A 15,752-nucleotide genomic window follows, 5' to 3' on the forward strand; every position below is an offset into this window, starting at 1 on the left:
ATTCCAGAAAAGGCCGTCCCCTTTTCCTATTACAGATTTTTAGAGCATGTGTATTTTTTTAAAAAAGTACAGCATATTCGGGACAATCTTACACATGAATACTGTATTGGAGCGACATTAATTCTGAAGGGTTAGAAAAGTACGTCTTCTAATGGATGATGCTCTGTTGATAACAAATTACTAGATGCTGCCTAATTGGGAAACTGCCCCTAATTGCATTAGCGTCGTAAGAACGAACAATCTCTCGCTTGTTTTAAGTTTTGAATTAGTGTAGAACATTTATACCGTCGGAAACGTATTGCAATGTTTTGTAAACATTTCTGTTACGTATTTAAGTTGCATTCAGCTCGTGTTACTAAGCTTTGAGATGATCTTTCTCGCGCTGTTTTAGATTTCATGTTTTAATGGCGAGTTGTATATAGGTCATAGTACAAAGAAAATGTTTTAATTACGTAAAGTATAATTCTAGACACCAGTATCTATGAAATGTTTTAGAATAGACTTGACATTAAAAAGAAAAGTACAATGCAAATCTGCTTCAGGCATTGCATTGAAGATAGTTTTGAAATAGTGTTATCGTTGCTAAAAACTTTATTGAGTTTTGTTCTTAGTTTGATGAGGTTTTAAACACTTACGTATTCATTAGCCAATTAACTCGTCTTTTGTTTTAACCGTGGCATTGGAAAAAGTTACCGTCTGGGCGATGAAGTGAAATTTTTTTATCAGTAATAATGTTCTATATATTGCTAACTTTTATTATTTTCGTCATTAGATGCTAAGAAATGACCCATCTTGACCTCACTTTTCAGATAAGTGTTTCTTTGAAGAGACGTCAGGTTCTGATGTCGAGGAATACGATGATGACCATCTCCTGGGATGTTGTAGTCTGGTGTAAATTAATCTAAGTTTCAGACGGACTTCACAATCTTTATCGTAAGGGTCATGATGGAGGCTGTGAGCTACGTTTGAGACGTAGGCTTATCTCTACCAGACTCCACAGTGTAACATCGCGGAAGATGCTATATTCTGCGTTTGTTGTGCAAATACGTCGGTAATTAATTAATCTGTGAAGTATTTTCTATATTCTATAGACGTGGCAAATTTGTTTCTTACGGCTTTACTCTATAAGGTACAGTGGTAACTATGTGTACCGCCTGCTTTAACATTGTTTTTTTCCAATGACTTTAGTATGATTCTCAGAATAAATAGAGATTATTTTTTTAAACAACATATCAGTTTAACTTGTGAAAGATGTAGTAGTGAGGGGTTGTGTTTTCTCTGAGGTCGGGACTGAACTTTTATTAAATATTATTTAGACGATCTTTGAGATTCAAAGGGTTAATAATGGATTATTCTTGGTGGATCTGGAACGTTTGTGTTCCTTTTACGATGTATGTGTTAACAGCCTTTTGCTTTAACACGGTGGTATTCAACCTGGGGTACGCGTACGCCCGGGGGTACGCGAAGACATCTTAGGGGGTACGTGAAATTTAAGAAGATATATATTATTTTATGATAAACACTGAATAAACAGTAATGTAATTTATTTAATTTATTTTAGATATAGATTATATACTGTGTATAACTTGAATTATACACCAACAAGTTTGGGGGTACAAAGTCGAAGAGAAATTATATCTGGGGGTACGCGAACAAAGAAGGTTGAATACCAATGCTTTAACAGATCCTGTGTGATAAAGTTCAAAGATTATTCCAGAATCGTGATGTTTGAAATACAGCCAGTAACAACGCACTAATAGACTACAGAAGGCACCTGGAGATTCTACAAGAACTGAGAATCGAATCTGTAGCGAGACTGAACTTGACGACCGAACTTTTCCGACAGCTTGACGGGACATATTTTGGAGCTCGTCTCGTGCAATTAATTTCTGTTTTTGTTGGACTCCGTGGTCTATAATTATTTGAATGTTATAATAATACGTGGTGGTGTCTTCATGTAAGAGTCTTCGTGTTTTCTGCCCCTGTGCCCAGAAAAATCTTCGCTCTGTCATTTGCTGTAACAGATTACCTGTTCATTGCGTTCTTGCTTCCTGGGAGAGAAGATCTCTGTTATTTTATCTTCGAAATGCTGTCAAATGCATCGTCATTGGTTACTACGTGGGGGGGCCGTTCTAATGATTTGCCACCCGCTGTGTTTCTCCCCCCCCTTGGAACGCAATAAATGATCCCACTTATCATCTGTTGGTTCTCTTGTTCGCTCGTCCGTCGCGGCGAAGAACGAGGAAGGACCGAGTTCTGTCCTGTCCCTCAGACAAGCTCACGATCTGCAAAGATTGTGTCGTCATTGTGTTCCGAGACTTAATCGCTAGACGTACTGAAGGATGCCTGAAAGCAAGAATTCTTTTCCCCCCGTTGACTGAAGTTTGTAGTCTGCACTTTCGAGGTTTGAGATCATTTATTCTATTTCCTGTGCATAATTACTCAGTGCCCTCAAAATATCGGTGAAGCCTGGCTGTTTGATGTGTACGTGCACGTTGAGATTAAAATATTTATACCCGTTGAGGTCATGACCTTGTCGTGGGATTGTGGTTTAATTATGTTTCAAGCCCCATCATAAACAATGTTTGATGGTTGGTGGCGTTAAGAATTTTTGAAACTATTTGGTACACTCGTCGGCTCATTTTCTGTGCTAGGAATTTGTCTTGCCACGTGTTTACGTCACATTCATCGACACGTGACGAATAGCGAATAGTTATAAACCGTTAACTATAGGCTGATTTTCTACAGACCTAGAAATTAATTCTTCAGCACCGGCTATTGAATGCTCTGGGATGCCTCGTGTTTGTTTGTTGAGTAGCCCAGCCCCAGGTAGTCATGTTATAAACCCTTCATTATTTACATGCAGTGTTGTTGTGGTTCGTCGGGAAACATCCCGGCATGCACTGCTGAGTGAAGACGCTAGTGTACCATCGAGGTGGCCTTTGGGGGAGATGTAACGTGTCTTTGTTTCGTTATTAAATTAAAAGATCATTTTCTCGAACATCTTTCGAGAAATGAGTTGGTAAATGAAAGCAATTCATTTAGCCACAATCCAATTTTAAGTGTGTTTGTGTGTTGGGTATAGTTCCCTCGTTCACGGTAATTTGTATTGGCGTTTGCTTCAAAGAACGTTGGTCGATCATTGCCACAACGCGTCTCCTAGTTCCTGTCCAACCGGACGAGCCAAATCGAAATCCGATGCAGCTGGAATCTTATTCCGTTTCTCCTACAAACAGCAGACGTGTGCAGGGAGAGAAAAAAAACATGTTGACCCATATTATTTATTATACGCGCTGTGCCCATTAACTTCACCTATACATTAATATGTCTCGAAATATTTTATTCGATATTTCCTTTATGAATAATTCATTTGTTGTAATGTCGTCGTGAACAGATGGCTAGACGCCCTTCGTCGTGCTCGGGAGGACCCGTCTTCAGATCTCGAGATAGCGGCTGTGTCTTGACAGGGTTTTCGTGCTTTTCCTCAGATTGTCCACAGAGGTACTCGGTTATTGGCTTAAGTTAGGCGCCGACTAATTTTATCCGTGTACTTTCTTGTTTATTAATAATCGTTAAATAAATTTAAATTTTAAATGCAGATATTGTCAGGGTGATTAAGTTGAGAAGAATGAGATGGGCGGGACATGTAGCGCGCATGGATGGGACAAGAGGTGTGCACCAGGTATTTGTTGGGAAGCCTGAGGGGAAGAGACCGCTGGGGAGACCTAGACGTAGATGGGAGGATAATCTCAGGCGGGATCTATGGGAGATAGGAGTTGAAGGAAACTGGATTTTGTTGGCCCAGGACAGGGTCCGGTGGAGGGCTTTGGTTAGTTCGGTGATGAACCTTCGGGTTCCCTAAGCCATCTGGTTGGTTGGGTCCACTATTTGGGAAGCCTGAGGGGAAGAGACCGCTGGAGAGACCTAGACGTAGATGGTAGGATAATCTCAGGCGGGATCTATGGGAGATAGGAGTTGAAGGAAACTGGATTTTGTTGGCCCAGGACAGGGTCCGGTGGAGGGCTTTGGTTAGTTCGGTGATGAACCTTCGGGTTCCGTAAGCCATCTGGTTGGTTGGGTCCACTATTTGGGAAGCCTGAGGGGAAGAGACCGCTGGAGAGACCTAGACGTAGATGGGAGGATAATCTCAGGCGGGATCTATGGGAGATAGGAGTTGAAGGAAACTGGATTTTGTTGGCCCAGGACAGGGTCCGGTGGAGGGCTTTGGTTAGTTCGGTGATGAACCTTCGGGTTCCGTAAGCCATCTGGTTGGTTGGGTCGACTATTTGGGAAGCCTGAGGGGAAGAGACCGCTGGAGAGACCTAGACGTAGATGGTAGGATAATCTCAGGCGGGATCTATGGGAGATAGGAGTTGAAGGAAACTGGATTTTGTTGGCCCAGGACAGGGTCCGGTGGAGGGCTTTGGTTAGTTCGGTGATGAACCTTCGGGTTCGGTAAGCCATCTAGTTAGTTAGTTAGTTAGTTAGATAGGTTATTTCTAAAAGAATTCCACGAATTAGGCCAAAGGACCTTTAATGTTCCCAATTGATTTCCATCTTTTACTTTGTCTCCCCATTAATATTTTCCGGCTGAGTTGATATCAAGTTACGAAATTCCTTATTTTATCTTTATTTCTTTCGTACCATTTCTGTGTTTGTTCTTTAACCGTTCCATTTAAAATTTTAATTGGCTTCTAATATCGCGTCTTATCGGTTAGCATAAAACAATCCATTGTTCTTACAAACTTCATTTCTGGTGCTTGTAATCTTCTTTTCTGGCTTCGTCTGAGCTCCGAAGTCTCGCGTCCTTCGGAGAACTATAAATACAGATTTGTTTGATTTATATTCAGCACTCTCTGTCTTTTTAATCTTGGTAGGAAGACCACCTTTCCTAAGCTTCTTGAATCCGGACACATAAATGTTCCGAGGCGCAGTCCAACGAAATATTTATAATCGTTCTTGCATTTACTTACATCCTAAAAACAACTCCACTTGATAAAGTGATTTTAAACGACGTACAAAAATGTTACTGTATCAGACTGTACCATTTATTCGATGTTTGGTAACAAAGCAACCTTGAATAGACCAAGAAATAAATGGAGAAAAAAGATGTAGACTCTCTTGACAGAATTACTGATACTGATAATCGTATTCTGGGATAGGATTATTCTGGTTTCGTTCGTGGTTGAAATTTCGTGACATGTTTCGACCCTGAAGACGGAGGCAGCATTTTCATCCGAGACGTCAGGACGTCACCCAGGCCGTGGAGTATCTTCATGATCATAACTGTCGTGTTACGTAATTGTTTCTTATGCCCGTACGGTTAGCAGATGAAACATCTTTCTAGAATCAGTCTGGATGAACTTCAAGTAGGACGTGGGGTACAAACCAGAAGAAGGTTTGTTTGTCTGTGGATGAATTTCGTATTCGGAGTGACGAACCAGTCTTCTGGGTTAAAATTCGGCGTAAACTTGTCGGTTGGTACCATGGTTTCGTAGGAAAAATACTACGTCATCTTCAGTACTTTTTTTTTTAGATGAACAGGTATAATAGCGAAATATGTATATTTGCCACGTGTTTCGAGTGATATATTATTATCGCACACCCTGTATCTCCCTAGCAAATAGGAAAGGGACCTTTATTGTTATAAAATAGAGCCTATTCGTGCGCATTTGTCGGCCGTGGGGGTCTTTATAAATGCCTACCGAAGGGCGAGCAGAACTAGTTTCAATAGAACGTTGTTGCGAACCCTTGAACATCAGCTGTTGGGTTTTTTTTTGTGTATCGATTTTCCGTCGTCCCCTTTTCGTCTTCATCGTTAACGGATCAAATTCTAGCCAATGGCAGTGTGCGCTGTTACACTCACAACCAATCGCGTGTCCAGAGATCGACTCATCTTGATGCGTCGGTTAGAAATCTTCCCGCTGGCAGTCCGCCGATAACTTCATGTGTCAGAAGTTATTTTTATCAGTTCTACTGTCTTAGATACTGTATTGTAAACAAATACGTTTCTTATACATGTTTTCATTGGTTCGTATGCGACTTTGAGAATTTTAAGCGGTGTTACTCATGTAATTTGGGTTGACTTATTGCCGATCGGTTGATTCCTCAGGTTTGTTGGCTATCATGGTATTAAACCAAGGAATGAAGGTACGTTTTCCATGTTTCTCATTATGTCAGCGTAGTTAAGCGAAGGGAGAACATTTGTGTAGTCTGGCGAACATCGCCCTGATTATGGAGGTAGCAGGAACCTCTGAAACGTTGCTGAACTACTAAAACTAGACGACGCACGTAACAGTCCAGAAGGCAGGCATTTTCGACTTCGAAAATATTTTTAAACTATGGTTCACGTTTTAGTACTTTTTTCTCCTGTTTCGACACATTTTATGTTTAGGCATTTAAAGCAGTTTTAAATATATGTATCACATGTTTTATTATACACTTTACTATGTTTTGTAGGTTTTATGTCATTCATGTTGAGAAACGTAGGAGTTTGTGGAATGATAATATTAAAATGTATCGTAAAGGACATTTGGTATGAACGTATGTGTTCGCTTTCAGATGACTGAGGATATGGCTGTATTGGCGATTTTTAGGTTAGGTTAGGGTGGTTTGAAGAGGTAACATCCGTAATAGATTAAGCACTTTGTTTTAAGTTTTGACGAAATTGCCCCGTTGAGTTATCTTATACCCCGTGCTTCGAACTGTTCACTGCAAACTAAGCGTCTTACGTCTGTTTTGAAATAAAGAAGTTGTCTCTAGCGCCTCGTCTCATCTGTAGTTGGCGTGTCTTGGTCTCTGATGTGCCCAAATTTGGTGCTTAATAGTTCAGTTTCTCTCGTACACATTTCTGGGACCGGGTCCATGAATGAACGGAGATCAGCTCAGTCCTACGACGACTTCAATTTGAGTTATACGCAGATTAGAATGTATGAAGTCTCGTGAAACAAATCTGGCCTATTTGCATGTTAATGGGAGCCATAATCTCTTATCGATACGTAACGCCAGAATTTGCGGGATATTCGTAATTGACTTCAATTTATGCAAATTATTTCTACGCTGTGTTACCAAGGAACTACGGCAGGACTGGTAATTCGTCTTTCGCGTTGCGTGTGCTATATTTCACTCATGCCTGATGCTAAATGTTTCACGTATCGCTAACCTCTGATGGGGGACGAAACCTGGTCCCATGAGAAGTTATTTAAATGTGAAGGGTGTAGGGTTAGGTATGTTGTAAGAAGTACAGCAGGCCTGTCCGTTCGTCAGACCCGCAGGAGAGAGTTCAAAGGCAACTCAACGTTAAAGATGGATGGGAGACATAAGAAAGAGACATGTCAGAGTTGTCATTGTCAGGATATTTCAGCCTTTTAGCAGCGAGCTCTGTCTTTGTACAAAGTGCATGTTTTTAAATCTGTATAGGATCTGCAATTTTGAATGTTAAAAACACGACAGTGACTTTTCTCGACATTTTGTCTTTGGTAGATTATTCGTGAATTATGCCAGGTTTTCTCAGCATTTTTCCATTTGCCTGCACGATGAAATGTGGTTTGACGTCTTTCTGTATGAAATTATTAATTATTGTAAAGTTTTGTACTTGTGAAGGATTTGGGGTCTTCACAGCGGTGATTACTAAGATGGCGGCTGCCTTTAGGGTTACAGCGTCGTGTAGTCTGATAGAAGTTTGACAGCGTTTCAGGGGATACTTGCAGCCTCCGTCTTCAGGTATACTTCCACCAGACTACACTACATCCCATATACTAGTAACCTAATCTAACCAAACTTAACCTAACCTAACCAAACTTAACCTAACCTAACATAACCTAACCCAACCAAACCTAACCTAACCTAACTTAACTTAACCTAACCTAACCCAACCAAACCTAACCTTACTTAACCTAACCAAACCTAACCTAAGCAAACCTAACATAACCTAACCTAACCTAACCAAACCTAACCTAAACCAACCAAACCTAACTTAACTTAACCTAACCTAAGCAAATCTAACATAACCTAACCTAACCTAACTTAACCTAACCAAACCTAACCTAACCCAACCAAACCTAACCTAACTTAACCTAACCAAACCTAACCTAAGCAAACCTAACATAACCTAACCTAACCTAACTTAACCTAACCAAACCTAACCTAAGCAAACCTTACATAACCTACCCTAACCCAACCTAACCTAACCTAACTTAACCTAACCCAACAAAACCTAACCTAACCTAACCAAACCTGACCAAACCTAACATAACCCAACCCAACCCAACCCAACCCAACCTAACCTAACCTAACCAAACCAAACGTAACCTAAACTAACCCATGTGCTCTGGTATGCAAGTTTGCAGGGATTGGACGTGAAAGGACCGATCCTTTGTTACGCTGGAGAAATAAGTTAATTGCTAACAAAGGAAGTGTTTTGCAGGTTAATTAAACGTCCTTTTTTGAAGGGGGGAATTGTGTTTACGAACGAACAGAAGTAATAATTTATTTTGTGTTGTTGAATATTTTTCTGTCAGAAAGTTTTCAATTTGTAGCACACGTTTGCCATATAAGCTGCGTGCAGTAGTTTATGGACAAATGGCCAGCCTGTTTCAAAGCTGAATAATACAGGAGCTGCTTCATTCTGCGACCCATTCGTTTCGTGGAGAGAAGGGTTTGTTTGAATGTGCGATGTTGCTTCCGGTCTGTTTGTCGTCAGTGGGTTTTACGTATCCTTACGCATGAATGTAAGAAGAAATGTTACTGAAAAAATGAAATAAAACAGAAAATGAAAATCAAAAATGTTGTCTTCTGTGTTGTGACTCCGTGTTGTAGTCTTTAACGTTGTTGAAAACGTTTCAAAGGAACTTGCCGTCTTTATATTTGGGATAGAATTATAAATTTAAAAGGAGACGAATGGAGGATGAAACGAGGGATGGAAAATATAGATTGTAATGTTGTTTAATTTTTGGGGTGTGATTCTAGTTTATTTTGGCGCCTTATGACTGCGATATTCATGTCCAAATTGGGCATTTGAATGTTTTTTTTTTCCATTCTGCCAGGGCATTGGTATAATTCCTATAAATTTCGAGTCCATATAATTGTATCGACTTTCGATGTTTCTCGTTGAACGTAAGATCTTTATACCCCGACAGCAAATGGTGGACAGTTGCCTGACATGTCATGTCATGTCTTTATAAAGATGTCGTCCGAGTGAATCATCGCAACTTGGACTGGAGACTGTAGTTGGCAAAGGTAGCCCTAATTAGTTTTGAAATTATCTTTTATTCAGTGTCTTCTATCATTTTTAGATTTCTGCTTTCGACAGAAGTCGGTTTGCGCGTATGTAAAAGTCTAGGCCCGTGTGTATTCCGAAGTTATTGGCTGTCCTGTTCATGCAATGCGGTTCTAGGTTTAAACCGCATTTGCCATGTGCTTGTTCAGTACAAACGTATAACAGTGAAAGGGTTTTCAAATGAAGGTGAAATTATACAACGTGTTTGAAGTTGGACTAGGTGTATGCCGTTAAATTTGGTTACTCGTCACCATAGTAACCGAGGGACTTGTCAAAACGAATTTTGTACAAACATGAACATATTCGTATATGTAGACAAGCGAAATTTAATATCCCGCTGTTAATACGACCCGAGTTATGTTCTGTCAATAGATGACTTATTAGTCTTCATTCCATGCAGTGTGTTTTAAAAAGTCACCGACATTTTTTTCGCGTGACCACTATGAGCTGAATGCGCAGTTGATTTGATGAGGCGTCTAACAGACAGCGAAACTGTGTGTGGGTTTAATTTGGCTCTGTGATTAAGAGTTATTATTTATGTCATTGTGTGTCTGTTATTAATTAGAATTATACAGACAACGCGGCTCAGGACATACACTCATGTTCCCTGCCGGTAATGCGCAGATTCGCGGGCACAAGGAAAAAGTTGGACTGTAGAGTTTCGAAATAATTTAAGACGGATGAAGGTTTAGGGATTTGATTGTATTCTATTTAGATCTGATGTGTAAAAATATTTTATGTGTTTTGAGATCTGAGGATCCATATCACCTTAATGTCACGTCACCTTCATGTTATGAATAAAGTTTCCGCTTGTAATTTGGATTTTAAAACTGAGACATGTTGTATTAATATAATTTAAGAATTTTTGAAGTCAAGCCAGCAAATTCATAACTGGCGAAATTTAGGTCACAGGTTTTGATTATATTTTTATTTAACGAAAAGTGGTTTGCTTAATTTACGATTGCAGGTCGTGTGCTTGGCATCGAAACACTGGAATTTTATGTGAAAATAAATTAACAGTTAGAGACACGAGGTACATTTTACAATCTTCCCTCGTTTCAGGAAAGTTTATGTTACGAAATTTCGCTTGTACGAACTTTTACAAAGAGGCCCAGTAACTCGCTCTTGGCTCCGAACGCGATATCGCTCTTACGAAATCTTCCCGAACAAATTCGAGCACGTGCTAACGAAAACACGAAAAACGTCGCTTAGTCAATCAGTGATACTAGTGTGGGAAAAAACATTAGTTAGTTCGCTGTGCGCTCTGTTTCGGCGTGTCTTGTGGAAGAATTTGATGTTTATTAAACACTTTTGTGATTTGTGCGTCATTAATCGTGACTGATCTAGTCAATAAGATGGTTTATGGTTTTTTTTTAAATTCATTTTCTGGTTATTCTGGAACGAGACCGTCATTGTTAACATCTCACTTGTGGGAAATTGCGATTCGCTTTTACGATTTCTATCCAGAATGTAATTGTTCGTAAGAGCAGAATTGTGTGCACAAGAGATTTCTCTTATAAACGTTTATCGTAAGACTCAACAAATTGTGGCCTGTACCTTGTCAGCTCTTGAATACTAGGATGAAGACAAGAATGTAAAATTTATGTTTACTTTCTGTAGTCAAAAATTCCAGTCTTATTTCTGAGTTTATGTAACCAGGTTTATAATACATGTTTGTGTGGGTTAATACATGTAACAAAAATTGTATTCGCGTCGTCACACGTGTAGTTTTTTTTACTGATAATTTGATTTTTCTTGTTTTCAGGTGAGTGTTGACATTAGCTTGGCAACTTGAATCTCCGTTATTGGGATCTGTATCAATCGTGAGACACCACGACCAAACCCCTGCGCAACTGAGACGTAAGTCGAAAGTATTGCGTGTATATTTGGTTGTAGTGTGATTTGAACCTTATATTTTAGTGCAAATGTTAATCTGTAGTTGGAACTCTGCGATGCTAACAAACCCAACACGATTATACGTATAATTCCTTTCAGTAATGGACGTAACATTAACGCGTTATGGGAGATTGTGCCTGTTCACGCGTATTAGCTCTGGAACTACCTGGCGAATTTGGTTTAAAAAACTGTTTGGCGAATTTAATTTTTGGCTGTGTTGTGATACCACACTTAATGCGAATCTCCAGTCAGTCCTTGGGTGTTTAAGAAAGGATCTATGTTTTGGGTAATGGTGAAAAAAAGTTACAGTGGAACCACGGTTCCGGAGAATTTTTAAAACGTGAATGCCACACAAAAGTTTGTGCACGACCCATTGCGGACTCCCCAAATGCTTGCTTTAGCATTTCATAGGTTTCCGTAGCCGTTTTGGCGAGTCTTTGGCGAAAATTTGATGCACACGCCATTCCGAAATCGCAGGAGGGTCGGTGTAATGCACTACCAAAACGCCCGTAACTAAGAAACAAATGCTAATTCGATGATGCCGGCTGGCACACTGATTCACTATGAATGTAGGCCGCACCCCCCTAGCGGCAGAAGCTCGTACTACATCCGGTTCGCCCTCTATTGACACAGTCTGGAAACTTTCCGATCGCACCTCGTATATTGGCTTTATTCTAAATATTTCCTTTATACATGCTTTACAATCGAGCAAAGTCTGATTAAGACATTGCTTATTTAACTTGAATTAGTTACGCTTAAGATGGGTCTGTGGTAGATGAATGTAATGTAAAGTAATGTAATGTAACGTAACGTTCCCTAGGTAACAACAATTCCGAGTAAAAACGACGTTCCCTAGGTACACTTGTTACACTTTTTAGCCGAATGACCCTTCTTTATAGACGTATTTACGTCAAAATATTGTCCTCGGTAATAAGGATTTACGTCAGTGTTTCGCCTTAGTAACTGAGGAACGCCATTAGAAATAGCAGTATAATTGGGCTATGTTTAAAAATTGTCCAGTACCAGACGGGTTTGCGAACAGTTAAAACTCTTTCTAACCTATGTAGTTGGCAAAGCTTTGTTAAATACACCGCGCATTTAGCTATATTTATATATGAAATATATAACCTCTGAAGAATTCCGATGAACAATTTGTTTTTCTAAAAATCTGAGACGAGCAGACATTAATGTTTGTTCTGAGATCTGGCAGTGAATGGAGTGGACTTTCCTATGCGGATACCGCGGGGTTTGTATCCGTGTTGCTCTGAAGACGTACATGATCTGCGTGAAAGGATTTGCAGCTGCTACGAGGAACCTTTGGTCTGTGGGTCGGATGTCATCCCTCGACTATAAATGCATGAATTGAAAGCCACAAGTCTGACTCGTTTCTGCCGAGAATGAATAGAAAATGTATATGGCCGGGACGAGAAGAGATGAACACAGGGTTCATGACGAGGAGGTCACGCGTAATAGGGTCCTAAAGGGAGTAGCTCCCATTCAAATTGGAATCCATCTTGAGCATGAGTGGCTTAAATAAATTAAAGTAGTCTTCCCATTAGATTCATGCGTTTAAAACCTGTTTTTATAATTTTATATAAGAAATGTTTTGGTGTACGCTTTTGGCTAGTGTCCGTAACTTTAATTTTGAGGGATGTTATTATGGCATGCTCGTCGTAGTACTACGCCTCGGAATAACATTTCTCTGTTCCACGCTCCGTAGGGACAGTGGAAAGTTGGAACAATGGAGCGAACACCGCGCGTACGTGCCTTGCCGTGCCGTTGCACGAACCAAGCCGCAACGAACCGAGATAAAATCCCCTTTTATTAAGCAGAGAAGCCAATAGAACCGACGTGGACGGTAGTGACTTCATCTCGTGATGGTGTTAGGGAGATTAAATTAATGCTAATAGCTTTCTGACGAAGACGTCAAAAGTAGAGGCCATCTTGGGAATCTTGGGGACAGGTTTCAGGGCAGTATTTTTAGATAGGTACAGGGAGAAAGTTTTAAAAGTCAAACGGTACAGGATAAGTTTAAAAATTATGTGCCGTTGTGAACAAGGTGGGGGGGGGGGGGGGGGGGCAAACTTTTTTTTTTGTAACAACAGACCGAATTTAACAGCGTTTTTAATAATGTAATTCATTCAATAAATTATCTTTATTTACAGCCTCGATCTCAGTCGGTAAAAACAGCACCTTCTGTTACCTGCTGGGACTCTGGAGTGGGTTGGGAACCAAAAGACACGCCTGTAGGATTTTTTTACCCGTACGCTGTCAATTGCCAAAGCATAATTGATGATTCTCCCTATCTGTACATATTTGTATCAGTTGGCAATACTGCTGGAGTTCCCCCCCTTGGCTACTGCTCAATTAAATCCGCCAGATTCCTTCGTGCTGACCGCGCTCTGTCGAATCGGATATTATCTTCAGTGGGTATATGTTTACACTTATTAAAAATAATGGTTAGCCATTTTGCAAGTTTAAAAATACCTGTGGAACTTGAGAGCTTATCAGCGTGGAACAGACGTTTTAATTGTTGATACGAAGTATAATTATACGCTTGTAATTTCAGTGTTTAATTACTCTGGTACAGTTGGGTCTAAATATCTTGTTACATTTACTCGCTGACTACAGTATTTCGACTGTGTACAGTGTTTGGAATACTCGACTGTCGGCTGGGGAAGATGATCTAATATCGTCTGAATTGTTTTTGGTGTTGCCGAGGGACAGTCCTCCCGGAACACGAATTCTCAAATTGGTTGAATAATGAAGATTTCTGTCTTCTGGGTTATTGCGCTGTGTAGTCTGGTCGATATTCATCGCCCTGATGACGGAGGCAGTATGACCTCTGAAACGTTGGTTAACATCGACCAGACTACACAGCGCAACAACCCAGAAGACAGAAATCTTCATACTCTGATGACCGAGGCAGTATGACCTCTGAAACGTTGGTAAACATCGACCAGACTACACGGCGCAACAACCCAGAAGACAGAAATCTTCATACTCTGATGACCGAGGCAGTATGACCTCAGAAACGTTGGTAAACATCGACCAGAATACACAGCGCAACAACCCAGAAGACAGAAATCTTCATACTCTGATGACGGAGGCAGTATGACCTCAGAAACGTTGGTAAACATCGACCAGACTACACAGCGCAACAACCCAGAAGACAGAAATCTTCATACTCACCGCTGTGAGAACCTCAAGTCTTACATGGTTGAATAATCTTTCAGAACTGTGTTTTTTGAGAGTTCGATGTGAGACGCGTCGTAGTTTTCCGTCATTCATCTCCGTCTGTCACCGAAGTTGATGCGTGGAACTCGACCTCCGTACCCCCCCATACGCTGAGCAAGGCGCTTAGTCAGGTAGCGGCTACAACTTGATATAAGTGGAGTTAGGAGTTGCATTTCTTATTTTTAGATTTGAAGACGGGTTGTCTTATGGGATGTTGCCCCGTGTGACCTGGTAGAAGTTTACGGACGTTTCGGAAATAATTACTATCTCTATCACTGGGTTGTACGGGACTAATATTACTCTTTAACGTCGTGTTCTTTCCAAGGCGTCATTTTCGAAGACGTTTTTTCCTTTACGAAATTTCTTGATGCATTGTGATCGTGGACGCAGGAAGTACTTCTGAAACGTCGGTCGTAGGAACACCCCAGAAGCCATATTTATAATCGCTCCAGTGAGAACATGAAATTTACAGTTTTTATTTTTGCGTTCTTTTATATTTTGTTTTATCAGTTTTTATTCTTAACTTCGTGCTAGTTTGTCTGGTTTCTGCATACCGGGGAATGCGTTTATGACGCTGGCTTTACTGATGGCGTATTGATGTACGGGGGAGAGGACGGGTGACAGTCTCAAACGCTGTGATAACTGGGGAAGTTGTATTTCTGTTGCCCGCCGCTTGGTAATGCAAACACTGGCATGCCTGCATATTTCTGTACGCGCCATTGATCTGGAAGGAACCTCGAATTCCATGAGTGCCCTCCTGGACATTCCTTTATTCTCTCAGATGTGTTTAAACTGCGACAAATTTGAAGGTTAGGGATTTCAGCGCTTGTGTGCTGTGATAATCCGAGTGCATGTACAGGGTGGCTGGCATGCCAGTGATTCTATACACGGATAAACACGTGTTGGCAGTAGTGACCAGTCTGGGGTTCGCGTGACGTTGGTTCCTGTGTACGGATGTTACGGAAAATGTCTCGTTGCTAGAAGTTTGCAGTGTTAATGGCGAACACGCTCTTTCAAATAATATATACCTAGCAAACTACTCTATGAAATTAAATATATTTTAGTATCCGGTGTTCAGACTGAAACTTGGATGGATATTCTGTGAGATGTGAGGTTTTTATGGCGGTGAGGATACCACCGTTTCGCATAAATATGCTTTCTGTATCTTGGAAGTGAAGGGATTTATATAGGGCCGAGGGACTGGACCAGTCAGGGTCGTGGAATGAGGGTAAAACAGTTTGTGGGAGCCTCCAGCCATGCCGGGTGGTGAGTTTGAGAAGAAACCGGCCCTTTTCAGGGCCCACCGGAGAGGATAGGAAGAAATAATGTAGGAATTCTTTTG

General features: G+C 40.6%; 1 protein-coding gene across 11 annotated transcripts in view; it reads left to right on the forward strand.

Annotated features, from left to right (window-relative positions):
* heph (polypyrimidine tract-binding protein 1 heph) overlaps positions 1–15,752 on the forward strand; it is a 543,355-nt gene that overhangs the window by 322,278 nt on the left and 205,325 nt on the right. Inside the window, exon 2 of one of the 11 annotated variants that reach the window (XM_087359362.1) lies at positions 11,043–11,137. The exons of the other annotated variants lie outside the window; for them this stretch is intronic. The gene's annotated coding sequence lies outside the window, so the exon portion shown is untranslated. The remainder of the gene's footprint in view (positions 1–11,042; positions 11,138–15,752) is intronic. 11 annotated transcript variants of the gene reach the window in all.

The sequence above is a fragment of the Zootermopsis nevadensis genome, unplaced genomic scaffold (genome assembly GCF_977971745.1).
Source record: "Zootermopsis nevadensis isolate Lab colony 2312 unplaced genomic scaffold, Znev_1.0 Znev_ptg000031l, whole genome shotgun sequence".
In the NCBI taxonomy this organism is placed as follows: Eukaryota; Metazoa; Arthropoda; class Insecta; order Blattodea; family Termopsidae; genus Zootermopsis; species Zootermopsis nevadensis.